Below are 13,206 nucleotides of genomic sequence, written 5' to 3' on the forward strand. Positions count from 1 at the left end.
GAAAGAAGTTGAAAGTCCTTCTACCGCATTAAATATATACCAGTATGTTAGTAGCAAAGACTGAACGGAAAGATACAAGAAGTTGTCGTAGCAAGTAAATACGACAACGCGATGGAAAATTTTGAGCATTCAGACGTGAACTGAATGTGCTCACGTGGCTTACAACAGGTTCATTACATAGTACTACGCTTCACAGAACAATCAGATGCCTGTCAGATCATTATATATAGCACTTTTCTTCAACTTACGCACAGTACTCTGAGAGTTAAATCACTGATTACAAAACTTTAATATGCAAATGAACTGTTAAATAAATTGATACAGCTCAATTCTTCATGGGACAATAAGATATCTAGCAGATCAACATCGCAGCATGTTTCATCAAATTTAATGCTGTAATTTCGGTGAAATATCACTAATTTACAAAGTTCATTAAATTTGCAAATGAACCCTTTAACTTGACACTGGTACGTGCTTCACGCGGCAACTAGATATTTATCGAAACAATATGCCATAATTTCAGAGTTATATCACTAATGACAAAATTCATTAAATATGAAAATGAACCCTTAATTAATTTTACACTACTAAATGCTTCACAACACAGTCGGATATCTAACGGATCAGTACCTGCAGCAGATTTCATTAAATTTGGTGTGGTTATTTCGGAGTGATATGACTAATTGCATTTCTTCATTAAATATGCAAATTAGCTATTATTATCTTGACACTGCTCAGTGCTTCACGCGACAATAAGATATTTATCAGATCGATCTCTGTAGCAGGTTTCACTTAATTTGGTGCAATAATTTCAGAGTCATATCACTCATTACAAAATTCATAAAATATGCAAATGAACCTTTAATTAACTTCACACTACTAAATGCTTCACAACACAGTCAGATATCTCTCGGATAAATATGTGGCATATTTTATCAAAATTGGTGCAATTATTTCGAAGTTATATGACTAATTAAAAAACTTCATTAAATACACAAATAAACTGTTTATTAACTTGACACTGCCCGATGCTTCTCATTACAGTTAGATATCTGTCAGATTAATATCTGTAGTAGGTGTCATCAAATTTGGTGTAGGAATTTCGCAGTTTTATCACTAATTACAAAAGGTCATTAATATGCCAATGAGCAGATAATTGACATAACAATCACAGTATCAACATATTGTTCTGAGATTGTCATCTGTGAAAAGTTTCATGAAATTTTGTGCAGTATTGCTTGATATACGTCGACACTGTCATTACTGTCTCTATAAGAAACCATTATATGAAAATCAATATCGTTCATAACTTCATTGATATGCAAATCACGCTAGCCAAACTTTGATTACTTCTTGCAATTAGCATACAGTACTTGTCTACCAAATCTGACTGTGTTGTGAAGCATTTAGTAGTGTGAAGTTTATTAAGGTTTCTCTTACATATTTAATGAACCATGTAATTAGTGATATTATTCCGAAAGTACAGCATTAGACTTGATGAAACGTGCTACAGATGTTAATCCAATAGATATCTAATTATCTATGAAGCATTAGCAGTGTCAAGTTAATAAACAGCTCATTTGCATATTAAATGAAGTTTTGTAATTAGTGATTTAACTGCGAAAGTACTGTGCTTATGTTGATGAAACCTGCTACATATAATGATCTGACAGATATCTGATAGTTCTGTGAAGCGTACTAATATGTAATGAACCTGTTGTAAACCATATGAGCACTTTCAGTTCACATCTGATTTTTACAAGATATAATACACAACCATAATGCAATCAAAATGCAATCCATTTCATTGATGCTTTGTAGATTCAAATTTTGAACATCAATAATTCAAAAACCTTTTCAAAAACATAGAACGTCTCCCTATGATCACGAATATTTTGAGCAGAAACCCTTCTACCTTTATCCATTTCATTCTCTGTGGTTTTAAGTACTTTTGACTGACAGTTATCCTATTCTGAAATGAGTATGACGGAGTAGCCTCTGTCAGCTCACTTGTGCTCATGAAAATGTCATTAAACACACTTATATGACGTTATAAAATACCAATATGGACATTGGCGGTATCCCTAACGCAAAGCGAAGGGCGAACAAATGCGCGATTGTCAGAGTGCATCCTTTGGTATATTTTCATAATATATCTTTTATTATGACTGGGAGTGAAATTGAGCAATTACTTACGGTTTCCAAGAAAAAGTCCAAGAGAAATTTTCTTCCAATTTATAGTGCAAGTATGGAAAGCTATAATCTTGTACACGCTTTTGGGTAGCTTGAGAAATAAAATTGCAATGCGGAGCGCGAAGTACATTCTAGTAATCTTCCAATTATTTCATGGAATCCTTTCAGAATGCATTTCACACTGGGTATGTCAGTAGATGCCTTGGCACGGTAAAAGTTGCGGATTCGGCGTTCCTTACCGTAGGGCGTATAAGCGCAGGCAAACTTTCATTTTCTCGATGGGGATGTACTATAATAGTAAAATAATTGTCCGTTTTTGTGCGATATCAACAAAACACATTTGCAACATTGCATGACTCCCTACTCACATTCTTACAGACAGATTAAATGTGTTCTGTATTTTCACTTCTTTTTTATCGCATTTTGCTCTGTAGCAGCATAGAAATACAGCAAAGTATGTACCAAATATATTCAATTCTAACGAACAAGTTACTCCTATCATTAAGCTTATCTGATAACATGCTTACAAGTTTTTTTTCTTGCAGGCTTAACGTTACTGTTGTCCCAAAGTGTCCTATAGATTTGATGAATGTTTGGTTTTGAAATCCAGAAAAAAATATTTTGAATTATATGGTGTCTTTTGATCCAGGAATTAGCTGGAAGTCATGAGAGAAAAAAGAGACACTTACCCTCTTCATTCGCAAAAGCTGACGGCAAGCTTCCATGGCAGATAGCAAGAAACGACCCATCAGGAAGCATAATAAGAGTGTTATCATTTACAGTAAAGTCGATAATAGCTGCCTTAAAATTTGTAATGTTTTCATTACGGTCGACCCACTCGTCAGTGTTCACCTGTAAGGAGAAGAATGTACGTCCCTCCCTTGCAAGACCAATCAGTTCATATAAAGGTCCAATCGAGAGAGAGCGTAGATGTATGCCGTCACTGCCTTTCATTTTAATCCAAGATGCGTGTAAGCTTTGTCGAATCGAAACAGTGAGGTCATGCCTTATACCAATGATACTTTGGTTCACATACCATGCCACTCGTATCGCACAGCAACCATTTGGGATAACTTGCCAACCAGGCGTAGCCATGGAATATTTAACCAACAAAGTACCGTTTGGGTGTATTCCAAGCAGTACATCGCGATTTATATCGATATCTTTTGTTTTAGCGGTTCCTTGGTATGGGCCAACTATCGTTCTCTCTCTGGAGCTGATACCAACCAACTCGTAATCCGGAGTTACTGCAATCATGTCCACACCTGATAAAAAATCAGGAGCCGCTCGTTTTGCTCTATCGTGGATATATTCAGCTTGAAGTAGCCCGTTAACGAAGAAATCGTCTGTCAGAAAGGTGCATTAGAAATCATAAGGTTTATATAATCTGATAATAAAGTCAGTTTCTCTGTCCATTAGACTGTGAATAAAGCAACACCAAAATATCAGGTATTTAATTCACAGAAGGTTCCATATACACTAGTAAAGAGTTTAATGAAAGTGAGTTGTTTTATATTTCCACTGGTAATATATGTAAAGGCAAAATAAAAAACTTGTATGATTAGAAAAAAACACAGAAAACAAATTTAACACCCATCGGCCCTAGACTTTTTACATAGTTTTTAAGTTTTCTATATTGATTTCAAAGCAAAAAGTTTAGGTCTACTCTTTAGTGATTAGCCTATCCTTTCAACCAATCGTTGTGTCCTAATAAACAATCATTGCTCTGAAATTCAATGAATCTTGTTTTAGCCAGTACTATCGCGTAAACTATTTCAACATAGCGTCATTATTTAAATTAAGGATGTTGTTTATCAATTCAGTTTTTAGTATACGGAAGCTTAAAGTTATTCGTTGTTGTCGAGGAAGTGTGCAAACTTCTGTACATGCAGGAGATGCACATATGTAAAACTGTCAACATATTCACATACCAAGGTCGGCCTATCATTCATAAGGTCGGACTTTGAGGGAACTCATTGAAATTCTAAAAGCAAGATCTTTACTTAAAGGGACAAAGTCACTATCTTTTGACCTTTTTTCTATTTCAAAAACCTATAAATATTTACTGGAATGTAAATGGGAACTTAAAAAATGCCGATGTATCATATGAAGAGTGTTTAAAGTTACACAATTTAGGTATACGCCACACTGTAAAAATAGCGGACGCTAGACGCGTCTTTACGCGTTCAAAATGTACATGTCGGTGTTCAAATTTGAACGGCTAGTGTTCATATTGTTAACACTAGTGTTCATAATATTAACAATGATGTTCTAAACCTGAACACTATGTGTTAACAACGATCTCCTTCAAGTGTTCAAAAACTCAGCATCACAGAAATTTTACAATACTGTGAAACAATTAACAGTCTTTTGTGTTTTTTTCTTTACAATGGCTATATTAAATTTACTATTGCTTCACTGTCCGGCAAAAGTACACGGATTTTGGTGTAACGAATTTCACACTAAGTGAAAAATATTTACGGCCTATAATTACTGAAAGCATGTTTTTTCTAAATAAGGAAGTATACAAAATAATTTTACACGTTTATTACGGGTTGAAAGTTTTAAAATTAGAAAAGAAAATCAGAAAACCACCATGAACGTTTTAATTTTAACATCGGCGTGCAAGAGGCGTTCTACTTGTTAACACTTGGTGTTCAAGTTTGGTGTCTTTTCCTATCCCATGATGCATCAAAACGGAAGTTGCGACATTTTTCTTGTGAGCGCACCCTGAAGTCGTGATCGTGCGGAAGCAAGACCAGAAAGGGTAAGTTTCCTCTCCAATATAGTAAAAGGTATTAGATTTTTGAAGCATCTATATTATCTTCCTTTGAAATTAATTGTATTCTACCTTGAAATAGCTTAAGTACGTGAAGAAACCTTTTTTCTTTCAGTGGCTGCTATACCAACAACTAGCTGTGACTACGCAGTGGTAATTTTAGCCATGGCCTATCGATCGATCTCACTTGGGTCGAGGGTCATCGCAACACAACTGAAGCGATAACCCTTGACCTGAGCGCGATCGATACGCCTTGCATAGTACCGCTGCGTAATCACAGCTAACACATGTCTTTTAGTAAACACAATCGCATGTAAAACATCAGTTAAACATCGTAGAGTATACAATGTATTGTTTCAGCATATGAGAGTTTGGCTTTTAATTTTAATCAGTTCATGACAAGAAGCAGCAAATATTTTGTAACAGTATTGAAGAGAGGCACTGTATATGAAAGTCTCCCCTTTCTTTAACCTAATCAGCACCTTGTCTTTCATTTAGAGTTTCATCTCGCCATATTACCTATTGTTGCATTTTTTCAGGATGTAAAAAGTTGGATTTAACTGAAAATCGAAGAGTTGTTATAGAAGCTGGTGGTACAGATAACGAAGAAGTTGAGTGTACAGATAGCTGTCTGGAAACAAGCTTGAGAACCTCAGTTCATCTCTAATGTAGATTTAAACTTCCAAGGGTCAGTAACTGAATTTTGATAAATTTCTGTATTTTTGTTCTGAATTAATCTAAGCTTTGGTAGCATGCTATGATCAACTAAATAATGCCGGGGAAGAAGCTTTCACAGACGTGTAGTCTTCCTTATTTAAATTAAAGCTGAAAGCGACAGACCATTCAGAGTAAAAATGTCCACTCTGAATTACTGATTTTTCTGAAATTTTCACTCTGAATTTTCTGTCACTTTCTGCTTCAATTTTTCATCCCCCTTGCATCTGATGAAGGAGACTTCACGTACTTTGAAAGCTTATGCCCTTGTAACATTTAGTTGATCATAGCCTGCTACCAAACCGTAAATTATTTTGTATCGTAGCTCAACACGTCTCTTGTACTTAGCAACTGGTTTTTAGCTTTGCTGTCAGCTAAATAGGTGGATGTGTAGCATTGTCCTCAAATTTGTACATCCAAAGGTTTTTCTTCAAAACAGCCTGTACGAATCCTTTAATATTTGGATTACAGGTCCCAAGGGATTACCCTAATCAGATATGTTAAATTATATAATAATATGTTCAAATTATGATGAAATATGCAAATTTATTTTTTGAGGCTATTTTGCTATTTTTTGGCAAAAATCTTCTTCTCTTTTACTGACGTCTTCAATATTTGGTAAACATGTCCCTAAAAATGACCTTCTTTAAATTTGTGCTAGTTGTGACGAAATATTCAAATTTTTATATTTCATGGCAATTTTTGTCATTGTTGGTCAAACAGTCTTTAAAAAATCTTTTTTCAAAACTGCTAATCGAACAGCTTTGATATTTAGGACGTAGATCTCTACTGATAGTCTATTTCAGATTGTTCAAATTATGCAGAAATTTGGAACTTTGTATTTCTAGGACATTAAAGACATTTCAGACATTTTTAAGACATTAGGGATTACCAAAATGTGATATATTCAAGTTATGATGAAATGTACATTGTTTTCATTTTAAGGGTGATTTTTACCATTTTGGTAAAAAAAATTGTATAAAAATTAATAGCAGGGTACATCAGAATTTGAAAGGTCTTTACGAATATGTTTTAAATTTCTGAGAAGTATATTTTTGAAATGTCACCCATTTATTTCAGGGTTTATTTATATTACAAACAAACAAACCTTTTTGTTTATGAAGGACTTTGTTGGACAAGAAAATAGGTTTTACCTAGCCAAGGACCCACTTTCCCCACTTTCTGCATGTTGGCCTTACTGTGACACTTTGAAAACTTGACATGCTGTGTTTACTTTAGTGTGGACAACTATATACCATGTGCACCAGAGAAGCCTTGACTAACTTCTTTTTTCTTCAAAATTTACTATTGTCTATATAAGAGGAAATGTCTTTTAAGAAACCATCTTACAAAAATGGAGTATGCATTTCATACATATACGTCTTTTCAAGACAATAAATAAGCCAAATTTTGAGCTTTTTCAGATGATTTTTGTACGTTTTAAACAAGTATGAACATAAAACGTAATCCACAATATGGTGATTTTTATTGCTTATGTTTTTGATAGGAAGGTGTTAACACTGTTGGTTTTTTCGTCTGACAAACTTTACATACAAAATTGCAATGTTAATTACCCATTTTACAGTAAATTATTGTATTTTACTCTCGAAATGTTTTGTGTGTTTTTAGAATAAAATAATTTTACTGAATATCAATGGTCTGTAATGTTATTTCAAGGCTTGAACACCCCGTGAACGCCCAAAATTAAAGGTGTTCAACAAGCGCGCATCACGTGTTCTAGCCTTTAACACACTTGTCGTTGAACGGCGTCCATGCGTTCAAAAAGTGTTACAGCCCTTTGAACGCGTAAAAGTGTTCAATTTTTTGAACGCATTTCCCGTGCAACGTGTGTTCAGATATGGAACACCATGGTGTTCAATATAATGTCTGATGAACACGTAGCGTTCAAAATCTGCACACGTGTGTTCAAAAATTGAACGTTGGCTGAACACGTAGTGTTAAATTTCTGAACGTCTGTAGGCGTTCAAAAAGTGTTACAAAAAGGCGATTAATTGGTGTTCTATCCTTGAACACTTAACTTTACAGTGCACCATTCAATGTTCTTTGGTCATCGCCGCGATTTGAACACACCGCCATGTTTTGACAAACCGCATTACGACCGCAAACTATGGTCTGGTCGCAGTTCAATGACTGTCAACTCTGGAGTCAAAACCAGCTATACTTTAACCCCTCACCCGACGTTTTCCTATACAGTGTACGCCAACACGATGGGAGTTGTCTGTGATCGACTTGTTTAGACATTTTTCAATATGTCTAATAACATCAGCAACTGCTCGTTTGCAACAATATTAGTGCAAAAAGGGTCAAAGGATAGTGACTTTGCTCCATTAATGATAAAATGTAACATGAAAAGGAATACACAAGTCTTTCTTGTTTGAGATTTTCCGTTAAGCAAAAGAAGACGTTCTCGGCAGTTCAAACTACATCCAATAATTTCACTTTTCCACAATCAATCTTTTCCAATCGTAAATTGGATGCTGTCATGTATGGGTGAATTTTAAAGTGAAAGTTATTTACAGGTTAAAAGCGATGTACAATGATATCAAGAGACGACAGCTTTATACATGCAATGTATGATATATTAATTTTTGTATGATGACCTTTCTTTTTCCTTACTCAGACTGTACAACCTGATAGACATGTCTTTCATGGCGCTAACGGGCGTACTCTTCTTTCCGATTGCGCTGTTGGAGTGTTTACTGCCAGACTGTCGACAGTCTCTTATGCCTATTCTGTCCCTCATTTTATTTTCGATTTTCTAAAAACTAATTCGGTGAAAATTGTCTTTCTCCATGCAAGAGCTTAAAATTGAGCCCCCACAGGCAGGAGACAAGAATTGTAAAAGTTTGAGTGTCTGAATACCTGTCCCCGTGACGCATTCTACAGTAATCTGACAGCCTGAATGCCTCAACGTCAAAATCAGATACAAAATCACTAATGCATACTAGATTAATAGTTCTAGTTTACCTTTAGTGTTGTCTTCTTGCTTTCCGTCGGCCACTTCCACAGGGGTTGCAAATACAATAATCGCGTAGGAACAATACCACATCAGGATCAAATTCATGGTTTCCATTTTAACGCATTTACCTTCGCATTCACAAAAATAAATAAATAAATAAATAAATAAATAAATTTACATCAACATTTGTCTTTTTTTCAACAAAGGCCCAAATATCGTAATAACGAATAAACAAGACGATTCGGCTCATTGATAGGTCACTGGGTTCCTGTAATGGCAGAAAATTCACATTGACAATATCACCAACTGTAAAATCCAATGAACCATATTTAACATACACGATGGCAGATTATTTTGCACCGATTAAAAACGTAAATAATAATGCGATTAGTTTGTTACTCATTAAAGAAGCAATATTTTAGTCACGATAAGCATTGGAAACAAATTGTTAAAAAAAAAGACTTACAAAAAATACAAACAGAAAATCAAACATTACAAACGAAAAACCAACGTTTAAGTTCTTGAAAAGGAATGTAACAAAAGTATTAAAAAGGAAGATTTTTTAGAAATACAAAGCAGAGAACAAAACATCATTAGTAAACCGAAACAAAAAAAATCAACAAAGAAACATTTGATTATATTTTCAGGGAAAAAAATTAGAATCTAAATTTTTACTAAGTCAAAAGTAAATAAAATTAAATTTAAAGTAAAGTAAAGTATAAAGAAAAGAAATGAACTTTAACACATTTTTTGAATTCCCTATTAAAAACACGATGGCCTTTGGACCGCTGTGTTAAAAGAAAAGAGAAAGTGTCGTTGAAGAGCCTTTTTGAAAAACTTTCGTTAACCACATAACTTGAAGCTTTTGGCATATTTGAGACTTTTTAAAAGTGATTTTTTGTAAGAAAAACGCTTGGTGGTTTGAAGTTTTTAAATTATCTCCCACAAGACGAAAAAAATTATCATTACCATTGTTCAGGTTATAATCGAAACTAAACTTTAAGCATATCGCAAAACGGAATTTTTACCTACCGAAGACGGTGAAAATCCGTGACTAAATGAAAGGCATGCCTAGTTTTTGTTAAATATAATGTATATGACCATTTAACCCGACATACTGCCATCACAAATCATATAGTAAGTAGCTGTCACGACAACAGATGTTTAACACAGAGATCATACTCCTGTGGCAGATGATGCCCTTTAGCATGACATTGTCTTTGATGTATCTAAAATGCCGAACACACCGTGGCACATCTGTAGCGAAGCTAAGCACAATCGTACGTGCATTTTGTTCAAGGTTATAACTAGCCTAAAACTTAAAGTTAATATCGAGGACTCTGCAAAGGCAAATATTGCCGATCGAAATTGTTGTTGGTTACAGTGAGATGACAAGAAATGTGACGGGAAAACTAAATTTGGTGTTTCTGTTCCCATTTGTTTGGATACATCACATTTTATTACATAGTATGACCTTTTATTTGACACAAAATTGAAATTGAAATTGAATATGAAATATCTTTATATATGCTGAAAGCACTCACCTTCTGAGAAACATATTTATTAGATATATTAGAAGAAGTGAACTGCTTACTTCTGGGTTAAATTTTACCTATTGCTTAGTCAAAATCATTCAAATAGATCTGTTTTGCAGGCTCTTGTATATACGAACAAACTTTGCCTTCATTTCTTGAAATCTATAGCTAGTGCCATGGCAACATGGTTTAAGGTGGGATACGCATAGCGAATATAATTGTACTTTTAGATCTACAATACGTTTCTGGCCAGCGCTTGTGTGGGTTCATTTTTAAAGCTCTTGGAGTAAGAAGCATTTGACCGTCTCAGTTATTTTAAAATTTGAATTTCTCCGTAGAGTTGAGAAAGGAATTGCAATCATTTTCGATTTCAAATATCTGTAAATTTCAGGTGATTTGTTTCTCTGGTAAAAACTTAACACGATGACCCACAATTTTCTTTGCTTGATTTGAGAATGGTCGAAAGTTGAGTTAAGGAAAATTTAAGCAAAAGTGTAAATCGTTCACTTTAGAGACGCATGCTACCTTAACGCGTTCTTCAAAATCACGTTATCTTCTTAATTTAATGTTTTGACTTTAAGGAAAATGCACATACACAGTGCAATCTCTTCAACTATTACGTTCAAGTCGGTAGAGATTTAATTAATAACTAGTCTATTCACTGTCCATAATTCGAAAAGAAATCATCACTACTTGCAGTTGGGTGGAACAACCTGTCCTTACCTTCGCTGCTACCTACCATTGAACGAACAGGGCTTTGGAATAAAACAAGTTATATTATTGAAATCTTGGGCATTAAATAAATGTTAAAGTTTAATAAACTATGGAAAATATATATTTAAATGTAGCTATGGATGTGAATATTCCGAATTAAAAATGACAGCATTTGCACTAACAACAGTGTTGTTGCAATATTGAAGTCCCGTCAGTGAGACAGATCAATGCGTAAGTCACAGTTAGAAAGATCACGGTTAATACCATAATAGTTTTAACAACCAAGCCTACTCTTTATGGAAGGACGATACAGCGTGACGCACAAGATATTTATATTTAAGACAAGCTAATTTGTCATATAAGTTGTCAAACTGACGATCACTTTGACTTGCATTGTGGTTCTAGGTATAGTTTTTGCAAGCTGTAGGTATAAGTCTTGCAAATGTTTCCTGAAAACTATAGTGTCATTTAGTGAACTTCACCTTGATTGACTTATGCTACTCGAATGTGTCATAGTCATTTATCGTAAACTAGTAACAAATGACTGAAAGCAAAATACGTAGCTGGTGGGGGAGCTAGGGTCAAAATCTTCTTGTACCGATTGGCCAATTTCAGTTTCAACATAACATTAATGTGACATGTTCCTGATGTTTGTAGTATTGTACAAGGCCAAATGGAGGACAACGTCGCTGAGTGACAAAAATAAAATTACATTTCTCTTACAGTATTCGATGTAAAACACAGGAATAAGCCAGTTTAACCGTGCATGATGGAGATATGACGTCGAAAGAAGAAATTAACTGTGAATTTATTTTATATCCTCGTTTATATTTAAGGTGACCGATTGCAATGTTTAGCCTACCGATCATATTACTAAACTTCTTTACTATGTACTTGCCAACTAGTTAGTGATTAAGTCGTGGAATATAAACCTTAAAGACACGGGTATAGGGGACAAAATTTCTCGAACTTATTTTAAACCATAATATATGTAACTCACCTCAAACTTAATTTCACAGTGCTAGTCCAAATGTCATCTCGTTTATGGACCAACGGTGTCTAACTGAAATATGATCACGTCGTAAGTGAGGTTTAAGTGTAAACTGAAGTGATAAAATCTTATTGCCACAAGCAACCTTGGTTAAACCACGCCCTATAGTCTAACAATGATGGTCATAGCTTTAAAGCGCCAACTTAAAATTCCTGCAAGTTAAGATTTATAATTTTTGAACAAATATTTTTATTCCATGTATGTTGTTCCTCCTGAAATGACATTCATTTTAATTATCCGTATATATCCTTCGATTACAAGACGCTTCTAAAGCAAGTTGAGCACTCTGGCCGACGACCTTCGAGTGAACACATACAACAAAAACATACATACACATATACAGACATACATACATACAGACAGACAGACAGACAGACAGACAGACAGACAGACATACATACATACATACATACATACATACATACATACATACATACATACATACATACATACCGACAGACAGACAGACAGACAGACAGACAGACTTTGTATACACGTTCTGTTGTCGACGTCCGAGATACGACACTCTTTCATTCTCCACACGTTCATTCCGCTGTTTTACTTTATAATGTCTTGTGCAGTTACTCAGACATACCGAAAACAATAATGCAGAGTGGCCATAAGTGGACTTGGATTTACTTTTAAAGGTGGAATAAAATATAACCAGCTGTTTACCATTTCCTACAATCTTACAGTCACAAATGCTTACTGCATAAGACCCTATGGTAACCGATGTATGCCATACTATGAAATAAAATTTAAACAATCTTTTTCAGTTGTTTTCAAGAACTGTTCCGGCCAAATGCATTGCTGATTTTTCTTTCATCCGGGGCTACAATATAATGTTTCGCTTTCCATTGCACAGTAAATTGACATTATGGAAACATGAGAATAACGCATAATTTCTTCTACGATCAATTTTACGATACCGACATTATTTATTTTTACATGTACAACTTAAATTTCCCGTATATGATATTACAAATGAACTTAAACTAAGAGAATTCCAATGGAAGCTTTTGCACCGTCTACTCCCATGTAACAAATATTTATATTTTTGGAAGATAAAAGATACAATGCTGTGTTCAGTTTGCCAAGAAATAGATTCCTTGGAACATAGATTTTTTAATTGTTCCATTGCTGTAAGATGCTGGACCAAAGCAAAAAACGTTATTAAAAGATTTGTAGGTAAAGAAATTGAAATATCACCCTCAAATATTATTTTCACAGAGTGTAATGT

This window comes from Ptychodera flava, chromosome 2, assembly GCF_041260155.1.
Source record: "Ptychodera flava strain L36383 chromosome 2, AS_Pfla_20210202, whole genome shotgun sequence".
NCBI classification, from domain to species: Eukaryota; Metazoa; Hemichordata; class Enteropneusta; family Ptychoderidae; genus Ptychodera; species Ptychodera flava.